Raw genomic sequence first — 27,604 nt, 5'->3', positions numbered from 1 at the left:
GCTTATTGGACTCTATTCATGGCTCTGAATCATATCCTAAACTGCTACTGGATGGCTTTGACTAAACAACAATGACAAAGCCAGATCTATTTAAAAGGAAAACGCAGAGACACAGAAAGAATGTCAGAGCAAAAAAATAAAAAATAAAAAAAAACACAGATATGGACATGGGAATTAATAAAAACTACCTTACAGCTGGCAGCTTTATCTGGCTTTTATGGAGCATATAATAACGAAGAATGAGATACCAGAGAAAATGTACAATTGCTTCAGGATGTTTGATGGACAAGAGTATTTGCTGTTTCTCACAACATTACACAAGCACACTCAGCTTGTCAACAGCTTTATATAGATTTGTTTTTTCCCTCCTGAATGCTGTTGCTTTAATCTTTCCAGAGGGATCGAGGATATGTGGTCAATGTAGGGCTGTGCAATATATTAAATTTTCATTTTCATTTCATCTCCAAATGATCATGAAAACAGTGACAGACAAAAACTATTTTCTTTAAAATAATTTTGCCATTTTACTCCGTCATTTTATTTTGTCGTGTTCATCTGTCACTTCCGAAGGCGAATCCCAAGAGTTGGCTCTCTGCCATTGCTGCGGACATTGTTGCAAATTAGAGACTTATGTTATATTTAACGAGTATTCATTCCCCTCTAATGACTCTTTTTAAGTTATTTGAGATTAATTATTAGGTTTAAATATTATATTTTATTATAACAGAGCTTTTAAAACTAAACAAGTAAATTTCCCCTTCAAGTTTAAAATCCAAAAGCTTGCACAACCTCACACAAGCAACCCAAGCCCACCGCTCATACATTAAAGGTCCCATATTATGCAAAATTCACTTTCTAAAGGTTTTCCAACAGCCATATGTCTCCTCACAGCCTGTGTGTAAGGCCCAAAAGTGAGAAAATTCTGTCACCTTTTTCACTTGCTTGCTCAAATTTTTAGCCAATGTGTGCTCAAACGGGTGAATCTGAGATCTTTCCCTTTGTGGGAAATAACCACTCCCCCTAGTAGTGGATACTGCCATTGAAACCTCTTAAAAAGGAGATGAAATTGTTAATTCCGTCCAAATGTTACCAGAGTTATAACACTATACAGTGCGGTGGCTCCAGAGGGTACAAAGAGTGACTTTAGGTGACCCAGAGATACGCTGATTGACATGACAGGAAACAGAGTGTTTGACTGTTGCACACACTCAAACATCACGTTTGATATGACAGGCAGGATTCGTGTACACCAAAGCATACAGACATGCGGTATAATGCCCCTTGGAGTTTGAGGCAGAGGTTGCAGTGTCATCAGAGCTGACAGTCAAACATGGTGAAAAAGAAATCTGCATTGAGCAGAGGGTATAAAAAACAGCAAAGACAAAAGGAGAAAAATCCACATGGAGCAAAAACTATAAGAAGTGAGACAACTTTCTCAGCATCAACCATGCCTTTGACAATGTGTTCATTTTGATGTTTTACTGTTAGCAAACAAAAAAGCAGGAAAGAAAACATAGACTACAAGCAGGCATCTAAAGATGAAGGAGAGTGAAGTGAGGAGCACAGTGGGGTGGACTGGTTTCTTCAGGTATCTTAAAGTGTTTATAGATTTTGAATCACCGAAACCTCCCACCCAGATACCCCTCACTATTTTACCTCTTAGCGCCCCCTTGCTAGCCCTTCTCAACCTCTCTCAACTGCTCTCAGCCTCTTACCTCCTTGTCAGTGGCCATTAGTTCAGCCTGGCTGGTGATTTCCCCAGCAGAAACCCTTCTAACCTCACCCTGCTCCAGGGAAGGAACTGAAACACATTTTAAGGAGCAAAACATCCTTGGATAGCTCACAAAACACAGGGGCATGCCACCCAGGAAATGTCTAGCAAGCTGCTGCTGCCTGTCTTTATTGTTTTGTTTTTACCCCCCCTCATTCATTCTTGTGACTCATGCTAAACACAGAGGTATTAAATTAAAACTCCTTTTTTACCCTTATTCTCATTCTGCAAACAAGATGAGTGCCAAAGGTCGATACAGCAATTAAATAGTTTTTGCCCTAAGATACCTTCTAGATGCATGAAATACCTTGTCTAGTATTTAACTTAGAGCAGGTTTATAATATTTATAAATGTGTTACCATCTAAAAATGTGGTTTTAATTAAATAAAAACACTTTAGATCTTGCTTTTATGCATCTGCTTATTTTCTAACATTAGGAGAAATATTTCAGAGGGCTGTAGTGGAGGCATGTCGTCAACATTTGGCGAAATTTAATGTCTGCAAATGCAACACAACTGCTTCACACTTCTCACTTCAACATTGATCATCACTTTTACCTGTGAAAACTACAAACAGCAGATCATGTCAGACGTAGCTGGGTTACTTTATGAGATTTCAATGTTTTAGGATTTCTGCATCAAGCATTACAAACATAAGTTTCTTCTTTTAGATCTTTACCTATGTGTGTGTACCTGCACCTGCACATAAATAGAAGTTTTCTGGTCTTTCTGTTTATTATGTGCAGACATTTTCAAAAAAATATAAAACTTGACAGCCTGCTGGTGAACTCTGATGATATGTGAACTAAGAAGTGAAAACAACTTTGTTGTTTGCACCTTTGTGTGTGTGTACAGATGGAATATGTGTATTTGTATGTGAGGACCTCATTATGAAATCCTGAAGAAAACACACATTAAAACAGAAGAACAACAAACTTCCTAACTGACTAAATACAGCCTTATATTGTGTGTGTGTGTGTGTGTGTGTGGGGGGGGGGGGGGGGGGGGGGGGGGGGTGATCATTAGTGTGTAGAGAGGGTCCTGGGAGGGTGTGCTGGTCCGTGGTTGAAACTTCACCGGCAGCATAATGACATGACCTATTGATCTAGTAAAGGTTGGTGGGATGTTACCAACCTCTGGAGGTTGGAGAAGGAGGCCAAATATATGCACCAATGTGTAGCTTTGTGGGTTTTGCATGTCAGAAACTGCAGAAATTTTGGGGGGCTCATTACTCTATTGTACATTATCTCATACTGTAACTAGGGGAAAACTATCTCATTATCATGATCAGGAAAAGAAGTCTGCATCATATATATATTGTTTTTTTGTTTGTTTGCTTGTTTGTTTGTTTTTTTGTTTTGTTTGTTTTGTTTTGTTATGTTTTGGTTTTTGTTCCGCAAGCTGCTAATAATGCGGCATTCTTAAGCTTAAACATTAAGGCTATTCATGAGAGCCTCAGTTTTTTATGTTGCAACATATTTTCTTCAGCACTTCAAAACTTTACATCTATTGGTGAAATCCAGATGTATAGTCAGTACATCTGATTTCACACAGCAAAAAGACACTAATAGTTCAAAAAGTGCAACACCTAAATAATTCAGTAACTTTTTGGTTTCAATAAAGGGACCAGGTTCATGAAGGAAGTCCTGAAGGGTTTCCAACAATTGATTGTGAATCTATCTGAATATCAGCTGAATATGAAAAGAACAACTTCAGATGCATCATTTATGCATTGGTAGTCTTGTTCAAGGCAACGTCCAAACAGAAATGCAACTGATTTTTAAAATGCTTTGAGACATTTAAAAAAATGCGTGTCCGCACAAAACCACTGAAAACGCTATAGTATGTCAAACCTGTATGTGAAGCTGTAATGCTACCAAAGACATATACCAAAAACAAAAAAAATGACATCAAGCCTGGACATAAACCCTGAGATGCAAACAAACATAAGAAGAAGAAAATGACAGAGAACTGAGCTTAAAAGGAGACATTTGTGTAGCTTCTGCTGCACAGCTACAACTGCCATTGTTGTAGCTGTTGGCGGGATTTGTGCATGTGCGTTAAGAGAAAGGTGGAGCATCATCAATTTAGGAACAGTGTATATGGGTTGTAAACATGGAAACAAAATGTTGGCAGTTTAATTTAGAAACCAGAAATCAGTTTCTAAAACAAACCATTTTGGGCTCCCAAAACAGTTTCCATGTGGATGAAACATCTATAAAAAAAACTATCGCAAATACACCTAAACACGTTCCTATATGGACATGCCCTAAAAGAAGAATGTTAAATTTACAGATTTTTTGATCTGAAGATGCATTTCCATTTATTTAGCAAATGCTTTCATGCAAAGCTACTTACAAGTAAGGATAAACACTTAAGTATCAGTACAGAAACAAACACTGGTGTAAGAATATAAGATTATATGATGGATATTCATATTCAGAATAGGCTTTTAAAGCCCCCTTACTGAACTTTGGCATAGTTTCACACTGTGGCTCTCCCTAAGGAAAGATAATTCAGCATCCTACTTGCACCCTGTCTCTTCTCTGAGCTGTCTCTAACTAGTAAAAGTCAGCCCAATGTAGACTTTTGTCTTATCTCTTGCTGTCAGCTTCTCCCTTTCTTTTCCTCTCTTCCTCTGATAATGTCCTCTTGCGTTTCTGCTCTGACAAAGTCATGGTGCACGTCCAAAACAACCATAAAGCAAAACACATTTTTAATGTGATGCTCTCTGGCAGTTGTGAAGTACCATTTCTAAGCCGCAGGATGCTGCAGGGCGACAAAGTATCCAGAAATGTACATATTGCAGAAAAAAACACAGGTCAGAAATCTACCGTTACCATTGCAAGAACTTCCCCAACCACAAACGTATTTCTTTGTTGTTTAATGTTTCCTATCTTGTTAGCAATCTCAGAGTCTGGAAAAATAACTGGTGCTAGCTAAATACCACGGTATCTATGGAGCAATCATCTTTTGGGATTCAGCAAGAACTCATCGCAGATCAGCAAATCTCTTTCAGCCACATGCTTCTTTTCAGATTTGCATGGTCCATGTTGGTTCCTACTATATTCTCCCCTGCTGAAAATGCCCTAGTATCTTTCTGTGAAGTGCCTTCCACTGGCTTCACCCAGCTGTAACTCATCTACCAGCCTTGGTTGCAGTTGCTTTTCTCTTCTGTTGTGTTACTTTCCCCTGATATTCAACTAAAATCTGCATAATTTAATTTGCAACTTCATGATTTCCCAAGCCAGCAAAGATGGTGGCAGGTTAACCTGCCCTTGACCTGTGTGTTTGACTGACATCATACACAGATTCTATGGAGAGAGTTCTGCAGCTCTGACTTATTAATAAAATTAAAAAGTGAGTCATTATTTTTTGTTGTGCAGTCCCACGGAAAGCTGGACACCTGGTCTCCCGAGTGCAGACCCAGAAGTCACTCTCGGAGCAAACGTTAACAACTTGAATTTGATTCAGATGAACATGAATAAGTAGTGGACTACAATGAATAATGGTATGACTTTTGTTTCTTTGGCTGATTAAACACAGACACCCAGATACATCCTGGACCATCTGTAGAAGTTGCATCGTCAATGCCAGGAGGCCTGCTAGAAAAGCTATGCAGTCATTGAGGCGAGAGATAACAATGGCCCGTAACAGGAGTCATTCCAACCCTTTTGTGCAAAACTCCGAGAAATGAGATTGCATTAGCTCTCAGACTATGCAGTCATCTTTTTCTGAATGGATGGGAAACCTAAAAAAAGAAAAGCAGTCAACTCTATTTTAACTCATGCTGTAGCAGTCGAATAGGAAACAAAATGAAACTGGTGCCATGTCAAAAACTGTAAAACATGCTGCCAGACAGTTTTTCAAGTGATCTCCAAGCAGGAGTAGGAATGTAAATGGCCAGCAGACTCTAATCAATAAGTGTGTTGTCCCTCCTAATTAAATCTGACACTCATAATTGGGAAAGCCTACAGTAACATGCTTGCTGATACTCTCATTAATGAAAAGGCTAGTGCAACATCATATACACACATGAAAAGGAGGATGGTTGTATGCAGAGGTCATTTTATTTAATACAGCCATTCCCTGCAATGGTATCACCCTGTTGATCTAGATTGGTCACAATTTAGGGGATTTGGACAGAACAATTTAAGAATTTACAGCATCTTTTTTTAGGTTCACAGCTCAATATGTTAAGCTACATTAAATTTGAATGAATTCAAGTATTTTTATGTGGCTAATAAATGCTAAAAGAGATAACAATGAAGGAGAGATGGGAAAGCAAATATAAAAGTGGTGAATATGGTGTTGAAGAGGTAGAAGGAGGATAAAGGGAAAGACACTGAAGATAAACAGATGCGTCTGTGAAGAGTTAGGCGAAGCCGGTGGCCAGGACACAGAGTTATGATCGAGTACAAAATAACACCTCCTGTCCCCTCCATGTGTGTGTGGGTGTATGTATTGCTCTGATTCATCATCCATTTTTTCTTTTCCATTGGGTTACTGTCTCTTCCCCTTTCTCTTCCCTTCCCTGTCCTCTCCTCTTTTACTGGAATCTTTTTCTTGCCTAAAGCAGCTTTGCTACCTTTTCCCATTTTCTCTCCTTCCGGTAACATCTCTATACATCTTATAATAGCCTGTTTTCAGAGCTTCGACTTTTTCAGGCAAACAGTAAAGGCGATGGTGCATTATTGATCAAAGTAGTGAAGCTGATCTAAAGAGGTGTGGGGTAAGAAATAAGGGGTGTTTAAAGAGTCTGCATCCAAGGTGTGCCCAAAGTTATCAAGTTTTCCATTTCAACCTTGGTCTGATCATCATCTTGCCATCTTGGAGTTTGATGTTGGGATGTAAGAGTGGTAATTCTCCCACTAAAGGAAGTAAATATGATGTCTACTTTTTCATGTGTTGCTGGCATCCAGTTTTGAGAACCTGGAAGAGTTCATTGGGCAATATTCTTTAAGCATCCAACTACAGGCTCTTCCCTGCCCAGCTTCATTGTGAATAATTTACAGTTCTCCCACTGAAATTGGTTTGACTGACTGATGCTTTAATAGTTTTTGTCTGTCAAATCAATGAAGTCTCTTTGACCTGCCAAATACAAGAACATCTCCTGGAAACCGTCAGTGGAAACACAAAGAGGAGTTTGGTGCTAGAATGAGGGACTTTGAGAGGTACCCAGTCACACAGTTATCTTAATGCACATTTATGATCTAAGCTAATAAAATGCATACGCTCGTGAACAGAGTTTAATTTTTAACAAATATTTTTAGTAAATTAACTTTTACTTGGTAAACCTTATATGCCCAGGTACCGCATGTAATGCACTTCTGCATGGTGATCTACATCAGTGGTTCCTAACCTATTTTCCTGCCTCACTAAGTACTGAAACCATGCTTGGTTTTATGCTTTCAAATGTGAGTTTCTCACCAAAAGTAATGTGTTCTGGCTGAGTCCTGCAAAAGTTAAATTAACAACATTTAGCCTTAGTCTCGGTGAAGAAGGAAAACATTGTATCTGGATTTTTTACTGGGCTATCAATTTATAAGCAGCCAAAAAATATGACAACTCCAATTTCATTCAACAAAAGTCATATCAAGGCACTTCTAAAGTTTTAGTTCAATCCAATTATCATCCAATAAAATCCTCCCCAGTCCATTTATCTAATACCTTTAAAGAAATTAAGTTTAAAGAGAGTTTAAAGAAAGAAAGACCCAATATTTAGCATTTCTGTCATCTGTATTTAGCTAAAATTGTTTTTAAAAAGTATATATACAAATTATATATTAATAGAAATGTTGTACTCTATAGTTGTATACATGTTGTCATATAAAGCCAAAAATATCATACATTATAAAATAGTTTGCATTCAGTGCTAAGGAAACATTTTAAAAAGTCCACCATGTTGCTGTTTTTTTTGTTTTTTTTTCCCCCCCTTTTTACCACTTCTGTCATCTCACACCCATCGTTATGATCAATCTTTGTCCTGCCCTTTAAAGATTTCCAATACTCTACCTCTCCAATGTCCCACTAATTTTTTTTTATCTTTTTTTTCAGATCAACATATCTATCCCAATTTCTACTTCTGTTGTAGTCATGCTGGTATTCTTTCCTTTTCTATATCCCTCCACCACAAGCATCCCTGTCCTTCTATCATTCATCTCTGAGAGCACAGCCACTGATGCCTGCTGCGACGCAGAGGAAAAAACACATTTTCTGTCATATTGCCATGTCAGTGAAATTTAGGAGCCATGTGTGTTTGTGTATGTGTGTGCATGTCTCCGCTTCAAGGGTACTTTCATCATCAAATTCCATTTCCTCTGCAGACAAACACTTCTGCCGGCAGGCTGACAGACAAGAGGGAATGAGAAATCCAACGAGTGTGTGTGAGAGTGTGTGTGAGTGTAAATGTGCGCTGGCAGGGAAGACATTAGGATGCATTGGCTCTTGTTTTGTCGTCCTTTTGTTTGTTTTTTCCTACCTGCAACTGAAGAGATGGGTATTGACGCTAATTTTCATTTTGAATTTTTTTCTTATTTTAAATTGCTGTGAAGAGGTTTTAAATGAGAGGAACATGGTGAACATACATGCATGCACACACGGCACAACCCAACACATAAAGGCTCAAATGGATGTATACTTATTGAAACAACAATAACAGTCTAATGTACAGAATTTCTCACCAACATACACTGTGAGACACCAGCCGCACTGCAGTATGACAAAACTAGTGCTTCCCTATGCGCAAACACCCACACAGACATTTATAGAACTACTTTTTTTCCTACAGGAAGAAGGGTTGCTCTTTATGAGCTGCAGACACCTCCAATGAGTGTGTTTGTTTCAGTTTGGCATGCACCTCCTGACTTTAGCCTAAATCTGCTTGTGTAGGTGTGTGCATGTCCTGTGCATAGGGACAACCCCATGGTGAATGCTATAATCAGCTGGTCACTGAGCTGGCAAAAGCTGGATATCCCCTTGGCACTCAGCTCTAAGTGTGTGACACAGGAAGTACGAAGCTTATACAAGGTAACACCGCAGAGAGAAAACAGTTGGCACTCAGCAATGCACAGACAAACAGGAAATAGAAATCTGTAAGCTGTGAAAGCTATTGATGGAAACAGCCTAAAGCCTGAGTTCTCAAAGGGATGATTTGACTGTTCAGTTATTACACTGCAAGTTGATTAACTACTAAGTGGAGAAGAAACAGTGACAAGAGGGTTAAAGAGTTCTTTTTTTACCTCCTTTTACAGCTAAACAAAGCTAATGCCTTTTGCCAGAAAGCTAAGTGTAGCTGATTTTAGCTAGACCAGCTACAAGATAATGAGATCTATCAGAAGATCTACAAATGACCCACCATAGTGGAGCACTTGAACTTCAGAGTTTCAATTATCTGGTGAGAAAAGAAGCCTTTGTCAATGGCACACATCCACATGGAGCAACAAAAAGGTGAAGGAAAATTAATGAGGATGAGATTATGAAAGGGGTAAAAGTCCAACAGTGAGCCCAAACTGAAGCATTGGTGGGTGAATGAGATGAGGAGGGAGCTGGAGAAGAGGTGTGGCAGCTTAAACTGTTTGCCCAATTTTTTCTTTTTATTTTTTTGCTTGAATAATTTAGAAGTATTATAGTTTTGGTTTCCCAGAGGAGTTCGAAAAGTTCAACTTGGGGTCTTTGAAGAGACAGAGTCAACCTCCATTCACCCATACCACAAGGATGCTACACTTTGCCTTGTGGACTTTTTAGCATCATAGAGTCAGTGAACCATTATTTCTTCAGCTTGACATTTTGTTTTTGGAAAACTTTACCTTGGCAGCCAATGGACACTACCACTGAGAAAGACCCCATTTAGAAACAGCAGGTAGTGTTAGTAAGAGATGAGGTTACATCCTGGTTTAGCTTACACTGACAGTTTTCATGAGGTACAACAACTTAAATGAAAAAGGAAACAGATGCTGTTCAGTTGCTCTCATTTAGTTGACTTTCAATATCTGCTGGCAGCATATCTCACAAGAACAAAACTCTTCAGGCTATTAAAATTGCAAAGGGATAAACAAAAGCATTAAAAAAAACACTGCACTGGCACATGCAAAATTAAAATAATCCTTTGGCCTAAAAAGATGTAAAGAGAAAAAGCTCAACATTCTTTCATGAGTCCAAAGAGAGATCATAGACAAATAGCTGGCATCATTAGCCTGGCACAGAGTTGCTCTGCATTTGCCAGCATTGGTTCTCTAAGCATGTAGCAAACATTCCTAATTGTATATTTGATACAATAAAATCATATAAAGCACAAAAACTAAAAAAAAAAACTGCTCACAAAGATGGCATGGGGAGGGATTTGCAAAAGATTGGAACCGACATAATGGCACATGAAAACCTGTAAACAGTTGGTAGTGGTGTGTCTGTGCTCATCTACTCACAACTAATTGCATATTGGATAAAAGTCTCAAAGGAGCATGAGCATGTTTTATAGAAAAGCCTGCACAGGTAAAAAAAAAAAACAGCAAGGGACTGGAGCTGGAAACGTAACAAAGTCAAATATCTACAAGCTTTCTAGCATTTCTCATTTGATATTTTATGGTGTAAGCAATGAAAAAATTAAAGTAAACTGTTTATTTCATACAATGATGGTCCTATAGGGAAACTTACTGGTTGGTAAACAGCTCTGACAGAACATATAAAAGAATTTGATTAAAGGCTACAACATAACATTAAGATATATTTTATTTAGAAGCAGGCAGGACTGGGGTACAGTAGTGAGACAACAAATGGAGACGGTCATTGATGGAGCTAGAATTGCATCAGCAGCCAGTTTGCAGTCACTATATTTTATTTAATGCAGTTGAAAATAGATTTAGAGCTGGGTTATATTGTTTGAGTAAAAAGGCTAAAAGTTGCTTGATGGTATAAACTGTTGTAATTAAGAATGCTTATGTCAATACATTAGTTTTATTTATTAGGGCATTAAAAATTGACTTCAGAAATACATCTCGTAATAAAACAGATGAAAGTGTGGATTTTACTTGATCTTAACAGAATGCAGCACTGGACAAACTAGTAAAGTCTCAAACCACTTTTGTTTACAAAATGTGCTGGGAAGTAATAAAATATTAATGTGACAATGTGAACGTGTAACATCCTCGAAAGCTGGAACTAAAGAAAATGCTTCACCTTTTTTTGACCTGCAGCTTAGCAGGAAAAGTGGAGATGTTTGTGAATTTAAGGTCTTCCTCTGTTTACTATCAAGCCAACTCCACTGCGTATTTCACTGCTTCGCTGTGAGCAGGCTGAAGCTAGAGGTGTTTACTAGAGATGAGATGCTACAATAGTCACCTTAGATGAAAAATAAGAAAACAAACAGGGCTTGCAAAGTGGAAAGTTTTTAAATTAATAGCAGGATTTTAAGATTTAAATCTAATTTCTGCTTCTACTTTTGTAGAAACCTTTCAATGGATTTAACCTATTGCATCAGAGGTCATAAACATCAAACCTAAACTATAACGGAAAAATGCAGTTTGAAATGTGTTTGCAGTAGTAATTCCAGTAAATACCAGTTGTGTCAAGAGCATAGACTTTATATAAAAGATGGGCGAAGCCTCTGTGACGTCACTCGTAGGTTTCTGAAGAGCTGAATTGAAGCTCATTGGGCCGTTCCCACTGTCGCCATCTTGGTAGCATCATGCGTGTCATCATTCCCGGAACATCCAAAAATGGGCAAAGAGGTGGAGCTGAGAGGGGGACTGTGAAGGTGGGGGTGGATGATTGACACCCATCAAACTCTAAGTTGCCTGTAGCTAAGAGCTAACTGAGCTAACCTGGAGCTAACGGTAGCTAACCAGCTAACGGAGTTAGGTAGGCTAAAGCTAAGGCGCGCTGTTAGCCAGCTAAAAACTGTGTTTGTGCTGCACTCTCCCTTCTTTCCGCGGATATTGGATACCTGTCAATCAAAAGGACACGCCCCTAATTACGCCAAATTTCAAGATTAAATAACATCCAAACGGATGAGTTAGAAAAAAATTCACCCCCCTCATAGTTGTCATGAAGGTAAACTCGTTCTATTAATCCTAAGATGGATTTTTGTACCAGGCTTTAAACATGTTTATTTCTGCTCTGAAGTTGGTCTTTTAACATGGGAGTCTATGGGGATTTGCTGTATGTTGGAGCCAGCCCCTAGTGGATGAGAGGTGAACTGCAATTTTTTTGCTCTTCCTCATAGGCTTCACATTTTACCGGCCGAGGTTGCTGCTTGGTTAAGAGGTACTAATTGCATCCATGAGACAAGATGTGATTTGGCACAAACAGGCTTTCAGATTAATGCTCAGGGAAAAAATGGCTGCACCATCTCTATCAGTACTAAGCTGTTAGCATTCCATACACATATTCATTTTGAGCTCAACACTTTAGAAAAAAAAAAAAAAAACTTTTTTCAAAATCTGGTTGAGGTACAATCTCACCAGGGTGTCCAGAACAAGGACACATTGACCCACAGCACATACATGTAGAAGAACACGTACAGTACCTGCAGCTAATACACAGATGCACACACAGACCTGGAGGACACTGCTGTTTACTCTGCTCTCAGTTTCAATTTGCATGATCAAACTGACAGAAGTGAGACTGCATAACTTTGAAGACACCTGGCAAAGAAGCCCCCCTCCCTTTGCTAGCTGTAACAGAGACACTGCTCCTTTAATGTCTTCAAAACATATAATTCTGTCCTTGATGGCGCTCTGTTCCACTTATATGAATCTGTCCGCACAGGCTCTCAAATCTTGATTATAATTTAAATTTACTTTGCATCTTTATTGTCAATAAATGTCCTCATTCCAATGTCCTTGCCAGCAGCTGTGTAATGCACATCTAGTCTTGGCCTCCCATTTATGGATATTTTGTTCCCTCTTAAAGAAAGCTCCCCCTTGTTTTGGTGTCTTATTACCAAAACACCAATAGGTCACACAGAGAAGAGAGCGCTGCTTTTAAAAGGTGATGAGAGGAAGCGATGTGACCAGCTGATAATGGGGATAATGGATTCTTTACGGCCCTTCAGTGTTTCTACATTCTGCGAGGCCTGTGCACCCACGGCTGCAGCGAGCTTGTAATCTGTCAGCTGCTCTGATGTAATGGTGTCTTCATGCAATTTAACAAACGTTTATTTGTCCATTGTGTTATGTATCAGCTTCTCTCTCGCTCACACTGATTACTGTATTGATTAGAGCTCTGTTAGGAAGGTTAGGATCATGTATCTTGACCCCTAGTGTGCAGGGAGACAAAGCGGAGAAGTAATCAAGACCAGTAAGACAACATATTTGTGTCTCTCTGAGTGAGCTTAGTGCATATGTGTTGGCATCAATTAATAAAATTTTGATGACAATCACAATTTTTGGCCTCAAATAAAATGATGTAAAATTCAGACTATGCCAAAAAAATGGGAATGCTAATTAATCATGATTATCATTTTGGCCTATTTTAGATGCAGCTAAGAGAATAATTGAACTCTACTGAGGTTACATCGTGGTTTATTGCTGTGGATTCTAAGTGCAGGGCTTAGTACAGACTGAAGACAAATTTACATTCAACAAGTCAGCACACATTGCAAACAGGTGTATTTAACTAAATGCCTTCATTAATCTGCATTTAAATGCATCTCGGGCCACAATGAAGGAACAACTTTTTCTCTGAAGTGACAACACAAACATCAGATTTACCACAAGAATGTGTCCTCACCATCCCAGATTCGTAAAGAAAAAAAATAGAAACGTAAAGGCAGCATCAAAACTCACAGGATATAAGATTCATAGAAAACCTCCTGCTTGTGCCTTTTTCATTTCTGCACCGACAGTGAACAAATCAGCCATGAAAGCTCTGGAACTGCTCTGTCTGAATTGCAAGTCATGTTACTGTTTTTTCCTAAATAAGCATGCTTACTGCTGGTAAGCTACAGAAGTGCAGCATACACTTCAACACTTATGCACACAAAAAGAGGTGTTGATCAAAAACTAATGATCCAAGCAATTTTTTTTTTTATCCCTGAATTAATATTTACAAGCAATCCAGACTTCAGAGAGTGAGATTAGGACATGCTTCTGGCTTATTTGGAATGATCCAACAGGAATGTTAGGAAATAAAATTAAAAACGCTTTGCATTAATCAAATGAAAGCAAATCTTAGCTTTCCAATGGCATGTTGCATGTTCATACACATAGCACTTGTGCAAACAGAGAAGTGTTGCATATGTTTTGTGTTTATTTGCATAAAGAGTGGAAAACTGAGACTTGATAAATTGGTAACTGAGGCACATGTGGAGACACATACTTATATTTGTCCAACTGTGATCAGATCAACCAGGGACATATTATAATACCAAATGTGAACAGGCCTCTAGAAAAGCCGGCTTCCTTTAAAAATATCCATCTGCTCCACAACGGAGGCCCTTGGCTGTGTTTTTTCTGAGCAAAGCTGAGCTTCCATTCATTTGGATTCTGGAATTGTTAACACATGTGATTACTTTACTTAAATTAAGTAAACCTGAGCAATTAAACAGCTTATTCTTTCTTTTTAATATCCAGATGATGTTTAACAGTCAGAGTCGCTTTTCATCAGCTGACCTCCAAAGTCTCTTTCCAACTCCCGAAGTGCATAGGAGAAACAAAAGGATGTGCTTTTTTTATTGGGAAAACAATCTGCTCTAATCTGCAGAGAGATGACTCTCATCACCCCCACCTCAATTCATTCACTCCAATAGCTCACCACCCACGTACAAAGACACACACATTTCCAGATAGTTACACAAAGATGCTCTTTTATCTGTTGCTGAGCTCCTGGGGGTTGGTGTCTCAGTGTGTGTTTGTGAGAGAGAGAGAGAAAGCGACTATGTTTGTGTGTCCTACGATGAATCCTTTTACAGTGTCACCAATCGGGAAGGAGGAAGTCCCCTCCAGTGCCTTTTATATCATGTCTGCCTCAAACAAACAAAAACAGCAGCATGGACCGATTTCACTGAAAGCAAGAAAAGATGGAAGGACTGCCAAGAAAATCTGTACTCTTTTACTAAAGAACAACTCCATATTAAAACCTTCACGGGGGGGGTGAAAGCAAATGTGGCAAAGCTCTAAATGGCAGGAAATAAATGGATTATAAAATGGAGCATAGACCTACTTCTGGTGGGTTCCCACAAGACAAGCCATGCAGTCCACTGTGATTAGATCCCAGAACGACAGACTAAATTTTGCTTCCCTATGGGATGAAAAACAGAATTTTCTAAAAGCTATGATGTATTCCAGTGCTGCTGTATGCAGAGAAGATAGTCAGACGTCCTGCTGATGCACCCTTGAGCAACTTCAGCTATCATATTCTGTTTTCTTTATTGCAACTTTACCATTTAAAAGAAAACCAGCAAATGAACATGCCCCTGTATATTCACGGGGCCGTCTTGCACGTAATCATTCCCCTGCTGGCTGCTGCAGAACTTCATGCACACGCCTTAAAGCAGTTAGGGCAGCACAGCCTGTTACTGATCCATTTTCTCACTCACATTTTTACCAGATGGACTTTGGATTCAAGCTGTTCTCACCTCATTACCATAAGGTAGCTTTAATTTGAGAAGTTGACTCCCAAATTGGGCTTAAAAAATATTTTAAACCCTATTTTGAGGTTGAATAAGGCACTGGGAAACTGAATGTGACCGAGGAGAGATTGATGGGAAGTGGAACTGCAGAATACAATGTATTTTACGCACAAAAAATGAAGCATTTTAATCAGCTTGTAGAAAAAAAGAAAAGAGATGCACTCAACCTGCTATTATCTTGCTTTCAATGTCAAAATCCAACAAATCCGTCCCTCTGCTGCACACACAGCCATCCCAATCTCCCTGTGGCACAGTGGCTTAGATTTCTAAGTATTTACTGTCTCAGATAACCAGCCAATCAATGTTCTTGCTTCAATTAGCCTAATCCCAGCATCTGGTGGCTCTGTAGCAAGATGTGCATGTGTAGTGCTGTACAACTGCATGAGTGCAAGGATGATGGGATGTGTGTCTATGCAACTGTGTCTTACCTGATAGATGCTTTCAGGCCAGAACTGCAGTCCCATGTCTGTAAGCTTAAGCTAATCGAGTGGCCTCTAAACACACACACACACTCTCACTGTGGAGAGAGAGGTTACAGGGATGAAAAAAGACGTAAAAATGCACTAGCAACCCTGACTGAGTGTTGCTAGTTTGCAACCCTGACAAGCAGCTGGGAGAAATAAAACTGAACACCCTCTCAGATCAGACTCGCTAACAGAAAGAAGGATAGGACTCTGCTATCATTTAACTTATGATGCCTTGAAAACTGAGTTTGTAGGACAGCTAACCTTTCTGAGATAAAGAAAAGCCTAACTGACCCCATCTGTCATGTATCTAATCTAGTTTCCTGCTCTGCTACTTGCATATTTGCATTTGGAGATACCTTGCTTTTTGTAAAGAACATCAAATGAAATTTGTATCTTATTATATCATGTCAAGGTTATTAGAATTAACTGTGAGCACATGAACAGACATCACAGCTTAACAGCTGTAGGTTATTCAGATAAATATGCACAATCTCACACAGTGGTATTCATCCCATGCAAGCAGCTTAGAAGAAACAGTGAGCAGCTCTTGTGGCCAAAGCATAGAACCTCTCCTGATCCTCACACACTCGCCGTACACTATGCACCTTCAGACTGATTTGCATAAAAAGCATTTCTAAGTTCCCTTCTAAGACCTTAAATTGACAACAAAGAAATGTTTTTAATCGTACCGCCAGGTAAAATCTGACAAGTGAGGTTTATTATACAAAACAGATGTACAAATAAGATAAGACAGTTTTATTAATGCCCATAGGAAATTCATTTGCCTGTAGTCCAAATACACACACAAAAGAAGTAAAAAAAAAAAACCTGCACTGGCACAGGTTGTCAGCCCATGAGACAAATGTACAGGCATTGAGAAGGTTAAAGACATAGGTACAAAGGTTTTAATCACATGAACAGCACAAAAATGAAGGATGGGATCACACGAGAGTAAACAAGGACAAGTAAAGATCACACATGACTAAAAAATTTTTTGAAAGTAGAACAATTGGCTAGAAAGATTGACAGAAGAGCACAAATATAAATGAATAAACATAACTAAAGCCTGGTATGAACGGCAGGAACAGAAAAGTCAAGTAGTATACTAAACAAAACTGCTGAGATAAAAGATCAGAAAGATCATTTTTAACATAAACCAGGAAGTAAATAAACAGCTGACTTAAAAACATGCAATTTAAGAATTAATGATTAATACAGAGCTAAAACAATTCCTCCAACTGTAATTTCAACATAATGTGCTGCACATTTTGGATTTTTGTCCTTTTTTTAATAGAAAATTCATTTCAGACATGACAGCCGAGAGAGGCCCTTGCTCTTCAGTGACATCTCATCTCGCTATTTTCTGTACAGATGTGTTATTTTTCCAGCTCAAATGACGGCTTATTTGATGAAAATTAAATTGCAATTTTTTCCTATGACAACATTCTGAGATGTGATGGGTAGTACAGATTATCCATCCCTACAGAGCACATAGCAATCAGGCACAAAGGATTCTTAAAGATTCTACTATTATTTTATTTTCAGAATATCAACTCTTTACCTTAGTTAGCTGCTTCATGGCCAGTAAATAATAAAAAATAAATAAATAAATAAACCTCCCTGTTCCCATTACATTAGAGCTGAGGCATTGGAGGTTGGTGTATACGGCTTCTTAATTCTTACTTTTGATTTAACCTCTTAACTTATTACATTGTTTTTTTAATATGCATCTGAATCTGCAATGACAGCTAAAATGGGTTATTCATCAAATGTTAACTTTCTTTTGTATGTCTCATATAAAATCCTTCAAAACAAACAAAAATCCAATAAATTATCAAAAATCTTATTTTTTTTTTTTTTTTGCTTAATGAGAGGTTGCAAAGACACTAATTAGTCTCAAATCTAATCTTTAAAGCTTCTTTGTAAGAAAAAAAAAAGGAAAATAGATTTTCACTACACAAACTATGAATAACAGGATTTTGTTTTTTAAGAACAGACAGTTTTCGTGGCTGTAACTGATGGAGACACATACAAACCACTCAAATTATCATGCATGTAAAGTTGTGCTTAGTTTTTTTACAGTTTCATTCCAGAAAATAGGAAATTGTGAACTTTTTAGTTAAGATTAAAAAGTTTAAGATGGAATAAGTAAGGCCACTGGGACTCACCACATTATCCTCATGGCTTTATGTTTAGCTATTCTTAGATAATGCCAACAGCTAATAGCTTAAAAGCTGTTTTTATTCTATATTTTTCTTAATATGTGAGAAGACACTTCTGGTATATTCAAGGAAAAGGGAAATTTGAAAATGCAAATTAAAACAATTTGTAAAAGTCTATTTATTTCCTTCTTTATATTCATCAAAATAAAAAGATTGGTCTATATTCACAGAGAGTTTTACAGAATTTAGAACAGACTTGCTAAAGCAAAACTTTATATACAGAAGTGCTCTGAAATGGTTCACTGCTCAAAAGAATCCTCTAAATCTCCTCTCTAATAAAAGAAAACAGACTTTTTTTTTCTTTATCCACTGAACAACCTCATAAAAATCAGGCTTTTTTCACATTTCAGCTCAAGTGTTGCATCACAAACATCAGCGATGACACAAATGATGCCGTTTACGCAACTTAATTTCATAAAATGTGCACAGAAACTTGAGTCAAAAGCACATTTGAGTGTATGAGTTTGTGATGATTTGTGAATGTTGGGTCCACAAGCAGAAAACTCACCTTTGCATTAGAGGTCACACAGCTGCACACTCCTGCATCTGCAGGCCAAGACGTACAAATCAAGCACACAAAAACACACACAACTGGGACACCTCAAGCATGTCTGTGCATCTTATTCTTCACTCTCTTATCCATCAGTGTGGTTTTCAATCTCTAACACACTCTTTACATTTCACAAGTATTCATCTTGGTATAGCTACATGTAAAAACGCCCACACAGGCATACAAGGACAAAACACACATTTCACACACACTTCAAAAGAAGCAAAGGTATTAAACAGCGGTGCCACATAGACACAAAGTTGTCCAAATCATTTACCTGCATGGTTATTCTTCCTGAGCTCTTCCAGATCCCACACTGCTTCAGAAAAGATTTTAAACCCACTGCAGAGTTTCCTTCCAGCTATGGTTAAAATTTACATAATGTGCAGGAGCTAATATTAGAAGCTGTCTGGAAAACCTGTCAAAGAATGCTATGAAGGAGCTTAGTTCATTTTGTTCTACAACATACATGAAGCCAAAAGTCTTATTCGGGACCAAAGCTAAGCGAGGGGCGATTTTGTGATTGACTTTATTTTACAAAACTTTATAAAGTTTCCTACAGAGAAATGGACGACTGCAGTCAAAAGTTTATTCATTTATTTATTTGCTGCAAATTAAATTGCGGCTCAAAATTATGTTTAATTTATTTAAATTTATATAATTAATATAAATGAAGTCTATGGTACAAATATAGTTTGTATAAATGTAGTTTACAGTCCACACACAATGTTTTTATTCAATCTAAGATTCTATTTAAAAAGAAAAAAAAAAAAGAAAAAGTAATAATGGACCAAAAACAACCTTCTCACTTATTGATCAAATGGGTAAAAATACAATTTGTTTAAAGAAAACTGATTTAGTGTTTATATATATATATATATATATATATATATATATATATATATATATATATATATATATATATATATATATATATATGCACTACACCGCCCAGAGACTAAGAAACCTTACTTTGCATCTTGTGTTTCCAGCCTGCAAAATACAGTTTTCCTTTATGGTACCATTTCACAAAGCCAGTGGCTAGATAAGAAACTTTTTCCATACTAAATAAAGTTTAATTAAACATAAGTAAATCAACAACATCACAGATGGGACAAAGAGACCCAAGGATATATTTTTGGAGGACAAGAATAAACATCGGGTGGCTTATTCATTCGTTTCCTCAAGAAAAAAACTATTTATGACAGATTCTAACTTAGCCTCACTGCCTTTGTGATAACAGATCCACTCACTTGTTCTGTGTTGTGTCATGTTTGCTTTGCTTGTTTATATCAGTGAAGCTCTCAAAAGGCAGGCTTCAAATCAGGGGTTGTTTCTATACCTCTGCAAGTATAGGCTGTGAATCAGAGGAAGGAAAACAGTGGTTGATTCATATGACAAAAAAACATAAAAACACACAGTACTGGTCATCGTTTATGCATAAAACCTTTTCCATGCAAGTCACATTGCAACATGTTAATACACACCAGACATGTGTTTTATTGCTTTGAATCACGTCTTGTTTCAAATTCGATTATGGCTGCAGCTTTTTGATACATGTTATTGATCAGAGATTGAAATGCAACTTTTAATCATTATCATCTCTGCCTATCATATCCGAAAATTATTTTTTCAAGCAGAAATGTTAAATCATGCTTTTCAAGTTCAGGAAGTTTGCCAACTTTAAAGCTTTTCTGCTTTCTTACAATGCATGGAACTGTAATAAATAGCCTACAATGTGTATCTTGTTGCACACGTATTCATTTTGCATCCCATGTTCAAATGCTTTAATGATGTAAATTTAAGCAAAGAACTATACACTTTAAGTTCTAACATTGGCTTAATACCTACAAAGAGGAGATAAAGATGTACAATAGATAAATTTTCTAATTTTCCAATCAGTCCTGATTAATATGTCTCAAGGTATTGCCTGTTTAACTTATGTTTTTCTTATAATTTCTCACCGTTATATTCTAGTGACTTAGTTATTTAGGAAGAATAATTAATAACATTATTTTGGCAAAACCACGTCTACACCAAATTTCTGGTGCAAGAGCAGGTGAAAACAAAAAGTTAATCAATCTAATCTAAATAAGATTAACATGAAATCATTTAAAGCATTACATATGATTTGCACAGATTTGATTACATCAAATTTCTTGCACAACCTCATACATGCAAAATACTCAGATTTATCAAGTTAAGTTCTACAAACTCAAATCATTCTAGCTAGATAAAGTTTCTAAAACTTCATTCTTTTAGGCAAAATGTTTGCATATTTTTTACATAAATATCTTGGATCTTTATGTAGCAGTACACAAAAATTATAATATTTAGATAGATAGCTAGCTTAGGTAGCTAGCTTAGATAGCTAGCTTAGATAGCTAGCTAGCTAGATAGATAGCTAGCTAGATAGCTAGATAGCTAGATAGCTAGATAGCTAGATAGCTAGATAGATAGATAGATAGATAGATAGATAGATTTGGTGGGTTCTGGTGGTGTCTGTGCTGTCCTCTTCAGCATGACAAATCCAGAAGGTGCCCAAAAGCAAAAAAAAAAAAAAGCCAGATTCTCTAACACCACTTTAAGATGTTAAATACGAACATACAACATGGTGGAGTTTGTCAGCTGTAAAAGAGCTAATTATTCCAACTCTTCTGGAAAACAAAGCCATGCTCTGAAACTGCTAAAAACCTTCAGCTAACAGCACCACATGATCAGTAAAGCTTTGATCCAGTTTATTTAAACAATAAGCTCAGAAACTGTGCAATAAACAATAATGCATTTTCCCTAAAATAAATTAGTTTGTACAGTTCTAGCATGATATGGATGCAGGTGATCACTCCCACAACAGATCTTTCATCCAATTGTCAAATTCAATAAACAATAAAAAGATAAATAAATAAACATTAAGAAATGTACTATATACACATACACAAACTTTTCCTCAAAATCTGGGCTTCCAGAAATAAACAATCATTTTCTTAATTTTATATGCATCTGGGACGTACAGGCATCAAAGCACAAAGATTCTGTGTTCCCATGTATTGCATACTGCTTTTAACAAGCAGGGTAAATCTATAAAGTCAATCAAGGTGAATGAGGAACAGAAGAATAAACTTTAAAATAGAGTCTTACGAAAGACTAAATCAAATTAGATATAAATAAGCCACAACAGGGAGTCAGAAAAGTCAGATATACATAGTAGTTTGAAGATTTGACAGAGATACAAAGCAGTTTGTGTCTCGAGGAGAATCAGCAGGGAAATTCATTGGATAATTTAAGAGAGAGGGCTGACAATGTCACTGATGGACAAGAGGAGTTTTTATTAAGACAGGCAACATTAGTCTAACAAGTCATTTTACCTTCAGGCAGAAATCAAACGCAGACAGCTGACAGATTCCACCTTTCAAAACACACTGGTTTACCACCAAAATCACCCCATCCTTCACTCACAAACAACATAATTCATAATAAAAAAAAATTCACACACACCTAGATCTCCTCTGAGGGCCAAATGCTCTTAGACAGACCTACTTAAAACTTGTCTCTTATTTTTAGATCCTGGGATTTAGCACAAAAATAACTATATTCTTAAATTAACATGTACATATCCACACTTGCAGGCATCCATAATCTAAGGGGCATAGCCAAGCCAATTAAAATCAAGCAGTTGTGAAGAAAATAGGAGAAAGCATGTGTTATTTATAGCTTCAAAGTCTCCTGTCTTACTGCGGTATATGCTGGAGAAAAGTGCAGCTGCCTCACCTTTGCAAAGATATGGGCACTTACTATCTGCTTGTAACACAACAAACTGCAGGATCTTTCAACAGAATTACACTCAGTATACTCACACACACAATCAAAGAATAAAACAGCTGAGAGAGCAAAGATGAAAGAGAGATTAAAGGAACAGAGTGACAAATTAGCATAAAAAGGGATAGAAGTGTGCAATAAATGGAAGAGGGATAAAAATTATTATCTAAGATGACATCACAGAAAGGAATAAAGCTGTAAGTGTACCTACAGCAGGAATTAATTTTCAGCAAAGCAAAGGACAGCACTGCAGGGGAAGCAAGAACCTTGTTCTCTATACTTTGGGCCTCAGAGAATGAGTTGTCTGAAATATCACAATGTCTTGTGTTACCTCATGGGATAGTCTCCATTTCCTTTTCTAGCTGACCGCCTCTCTTTTACCCCGCTGAAGTCGTACCATGTTAGATTTTTTTCCTTGTGCAAAGTGATGTAAAGTGTCATGAAACCAATAATATAAAGCCTCAGCAAGTGTGTTTTGAGTATTTGACCAGTTTGTCTTCCCTGCACACTGCAGCCTGCAGAGACAAGCAAAAATAAAGACACGCCTCAATCAGGAGGACTTAAATTATTCCCAAATATAGAAAGGTAGGCATTACAGACACTTAATCCAATCACTGTCAAGTGTGTCGTCTTAACCCCTTCCCAGTTGGATTATATGTTTTCCAAAATACATTTTCATGACATGCCCATAGTAAAGTGAGGGCTGCTCTATAATTAAAGTGAAAAAATGTTTGGTTTTGGTGTTATTTAAAACAAATATTACACTCGTGTGTCTGTTAGTCCTGCATTTTGGTAGGATGTACCTGTGCCCTGATGGAAGCAGCAAAAGTTCATGAGCCAATGGGTGGCTTTGGTCTGCAAGGATTAAACGAGCCTTGTTTAGCACTCTGGTTTGATGCAGGGCTGAAAGGTCATTCAGGGAGATCCCTGCAATATTCCCACATAGTCTAACAATCCCCTGCAATCTATTCTTGCTCTTGAGAGAAAGGGAGCCGTACCAACAGATAAAAGAGAAGGTTAATAGTGATTAAAAATTTGCATAAAAGTCTTGTCAACATTAAAACTACGAAGCTTCCGAGAAAAATACATGCGCTAGTGAGCCTTCCTGCACACAGCGTCCACATTTGATGTGAAAGCCTGTTTTTCTTTTTAGGCCTTTATTAAAATTCATGTGTCCATATATCTGAACCAATGGCATGGTGAATTTCCTCTGATGTAGGAAATAAACCATCCATTTATCCATTATCTATGCTGCTTCGTCCAAAGAAAGGTCATGGGGCAGCTGGAACCTAACCCAGCATTTAGCAGGTGAGAGGTAGGGTGTATCCTGGACAGGTCACCAGTCCATCGCAGGGCGGCAATAAACCAGTGATTAAAAAAACAAAAACAAACAGCTGGAAAACAAGATCAAACAAACTGATGTAAACATTTCTTAATACTGAAAAAAGTGTGTTTCCTCTGTATACACACATTTCTTTATGAAGTTCACTTCAGCAGCAGAGACATAAGCTAGTCTAAACAAAAAGGGTCTGAGTGTTAGAACAGGATAAAAAGCGAAGGACACACATCCTGTAGTTCACAGATCAGAAACTTTTATTAGACTGTGCAGTGAATTCATGAGGATTGTCAGGAAGAAAAAGGATTGCAAACGTTATTTTATGTCATGGAGCTCAATAACGTCTTTTTAAAAATAGCTATCTTTATTGTAGTTTGATATCTGTAGGGGGAAAAAAAAAATAAGGGGTTGCCACTTCAATCTTCAAAGATGGACCTGAAGAAGAAACCCTTCAGCTTGCAGAAAGAAATGAGTTTTGGTACCAGACAAGTATTAAGATCAAGTATTAAGATTTTACTCCCTCCTCAAGTCAAGTGCGTTGACAGAGGGGAGTGTTGGGTCCCCAGCCTTCAACACATAAGGCCATCTCTGTCCATCATTCAGTTAACACACCACACATGCAAACCACACACACAGAAAAGAAAACACATGCACAAATCCATCGATATCTATCCAATAAGCCAACAAATCCCATTTAATGTGCTGGTAGATAAAACTTTTCACTTGTAATCGATGGCATGAGAAAGTTTAAATGAATGTGTATGTCAGAGCATATGTGTAGAGTTGTGATTAATCCGGGGTTACTAGTAGGAGGTGGTGAAGCCCTGAGGCTGTACTCTGCTCTGATGAGATCTTGACAGATAAGGTTTACTCTTTGCATCTTTCTGTCAGTTTCCCTCCTTCAGTGCTTTCAACCCCATATTTCTCATTACTTCTTGTCTTTAATTGCTTGCTCTATCTCCTGTTCATCAGTTTAGAGTGCTTCATCCCATTTACTCCTCATCTTACCAACACCCTTCTCATCTGAATGAATCTCTTACCATCCTTCTCTTGCGCACACCTTATCGGCTCTTATTACTTATTGTCCACTTCTCGGTGCACCTTGAAGTTTTCTCATCCTTTTATTTTCCCTTTCCATCTTTCTTTAAATCTGCCTCCCCCCTCTCCTTTCTTCTAATTTTCTGGCTTTCCTTCTCTACAGGTGATTAGCCATGTAGAGGTCAAATCATGTGAACCTTGTGAAATGAACAGCTTTATTTCTCATCAGCAGTGGGTGTGCAAATATGGGTACACACAGTAACACACCCTACTACTTGCCAGAAAGGTCTATTAAGTTGTCTGCTTTCTTCCACTTATCATGAACTTGGAAGCCATCTCTTTCCGCAGACAATATCTTGTGTCATACAGCTCTCATGCATGTCAATACACTGAAAACAAGCAACACAGAAACACAAAACCACAAAGGTCTTGTCAGGATACTCCCAGCCGTCTTCAATGAAATTTGACTTTGAATTTTCAAGCCATGGTCGAGAACTAAAAACCCGTCACAGCATAAAAACTGGTGGGTCGCAATGTGCAATTAGTTATATTACTCCAATAATACAGATATAATGTCTATCAATGTGATATTTTAAAAGCTCAATAGTAAATTTAAAATAAAATAATAAAAGCTTAATAGTAAATTTACACAGCCAGGCAGCAGAGGAGAGGGCAGATGGGGTCTAAAGCACTAGCACACTGCTGATCTGATGTTTTGTGCCCCACAATAACAATCCTCATGCTCACTGTCATGCTTCTCCAATTTTTAACTCAAACAGGTGCAAAATTACACAACATACAACACACTATTGTACACTGTTTTAGGACATGTCACTTCTCCCTAAAATTTAAGTTGAAAGAATTCAAATTAAATGCACAATTCTTTATTTTCATTCAGCATTTTGCTGACGAGTTCTACAGCACTGAAGGCTGTTCGGCTTCCTCTAAGTTCTTTAGTACACTGAAAATAACTGTCAAGTTCCCATGAGTCTGAAACACCCTGAGCTGTGGCAGTCACATTAGCATGTATGGCCAGAGATGTTATTCTGTTTGTGGTTATAGAGCAAGTGTCTTATCCCAGTATCATCTTAATGTTTTTCCATCCGGTGTCCTACAGTTGTATTAAGTGTAATAATATTGTAGTGCAACTTGGAATTCTTATATGGTCGTCCAGGTCCATCATAACTTTATCATAACCCTCTCTATCATATAAATCTTGTTAGTGGTGGTATTTTTATGAGTCTACTGTAGCTGACTGAGCTGAATAGAAGGCAACGTTGGACATTTTGATGTTGATTCTTCTATGTGGAGGCTCTGTTGCCTCACTTATGTGGCAAGCTAGAAGATGAGTTTATAAATTTGTTGTCACTGTACAGTAAGAAAGCTGCTTTAGACCAAGTCAAATGGTCATTACTGTAGAATTTATTATGTAATATCCACAAATGCTTCCAAACTCTCCTTATTGGATATTTAGAGTAGTTGGGATGGCTTTTGCTCCGTAGTTTCCTCCATTTTCTTGCAAACATAACATTGGCAACATTAGCATATTTTACTGAGAGGGTATGAGCTCATTAGGTCAAGCTGACACTAGAACACCTTCTGCTGGATCACAGTACAAGCTGTAGATTGACAATTCAACACTTCCATCCATACAGCCTGTGATCTTCCAGACTTTTATTTCTGAATTTAAACAGGTAAATGATTTTCAAAGTTTTAGCTCCTACATGAAACATCTAAAAGACATCTCTGTACTTAAGACAACACTTATTGTCACTTTAACTGTTTGACAAATGTCACTTTTAAGCAGCTCAAACCAGCCACTAATCAATAATTCAGCAAGCAATCTTGCTGCCTGCGGACTGGACTCTTCTAAGCTTGTTGGTCTGTAATTCTAACAACTCTAAAACCTTTAGATGCAAGGCTATAACAGTACAGTGTTACTGCAATGCACTTCTGCAGTGAAATAGAAAAAACTCTCCCACACATATTAGCCAAGTTTCGCTCTGCAGTGGTGTATGCTGAATGAGGGTGGTTTTTCTGTTTTGCTCTGAGTTCCAGTGTTTTTACATGAAACGCCATGTCTGTGCTGCAGCTTCCAGGCATCACTTTGCTCTTTACAACCCCCCAAAATCTTAGATCTGGGGTACAACACAAAACCCTCTATGCAACTGACTTCTTCATTAACTGTTCTTAATGTTTTCTGATGCTTATTATTTTGTTTGTTCTTTCTCCCCACATTTTTACTATTTCAAATTCATTAACTGTGATAAAAGAGAAAAACACCAAAAGTTGTTAATGTAGTTGACATGCACACAAATGCACTGAATGGGGGGAAAAAAAATCTGTGAGAGCAGCCGGTCTAACACACCAAAACAAGAAATTAAAGGGAAAGACGCTAAGTTAGGTGGAAGAGAAATGGAGATGAGAAATGAGAAAGAAAGGCTTTTTATTACTTGTTTTTCTAAACTGAATTTCAAGGCTCATCTGCTAAGTGTGATGTTGGTGTTCACAGTCTTCCAGCCTCGGATAAACACAGACTCAGCTCTGAGGGACAAGCAGCCAACATCATCTGTTCTATGGACACAAACAGAGAAAAGGGATGAGAAGAAATGCCAAAAGGAAAAAATAATGAGAATAACAGGGAGAAAAAGTCTTAAAAAGTAAAATAGTAAGTACATTTTTTTAAAGTGTATGACTTCAAATTCCTATTTAAATTCTGTGTTTCAAGATTTCCTGATATCCTCATAATATATTCACTCATTTGCCTGTTAAAGTCAG

At 37.6% G+C, this 27,604-nt stretch overlaps 1 protein-coding gene across 5 annotated transcripts in view; it reads right to left on the bottom strand.

Annotated features, from left to right (window-relative positions):
- Positions 1-27,604, bottom strand: part of grm8a (glutamate receptor, metabotropic 8a) — a 272,948-nt gene that overhangs the window by 205,652 nt on the left and 39,692 nt on the right. The window contains exon 1 of one of the 5 annotated variants that reach the window (XM_041977620.1): positions 14,929-14,944. The exons of the other annotated variants lie outside the window; for them this stretch is intronic. The gene's annotated coding sequence lies outside the window, so the exon portion shown is untranslated. Of the gene's footprint in view, positions 1-14,928; positions 14,945-27,604 lie in introns of those variants that run through there. 5 annotated transcript variants of the gene reach the window in all.

Source organism: Melanotaenia boesemani, chromosome 23 (assembly GCF_017639745.1).
Source record: "Melanotaenia boesemani isolate fMelBoe1 chromosome 23, fMelBoe1.pri, whole genome shotgun sequence".
NCBI classification, from domain to species: domain Eukaryota; kingdom Metazoa; phylum Chordata; class Actinopteri; order Atheriniformes; family Melanotaeniidae; genus Melanotaenia; species Melanotaenia boesemani.
This window is presented reverse-complemented; position numbering and strand designations above follow the sequence as displayed.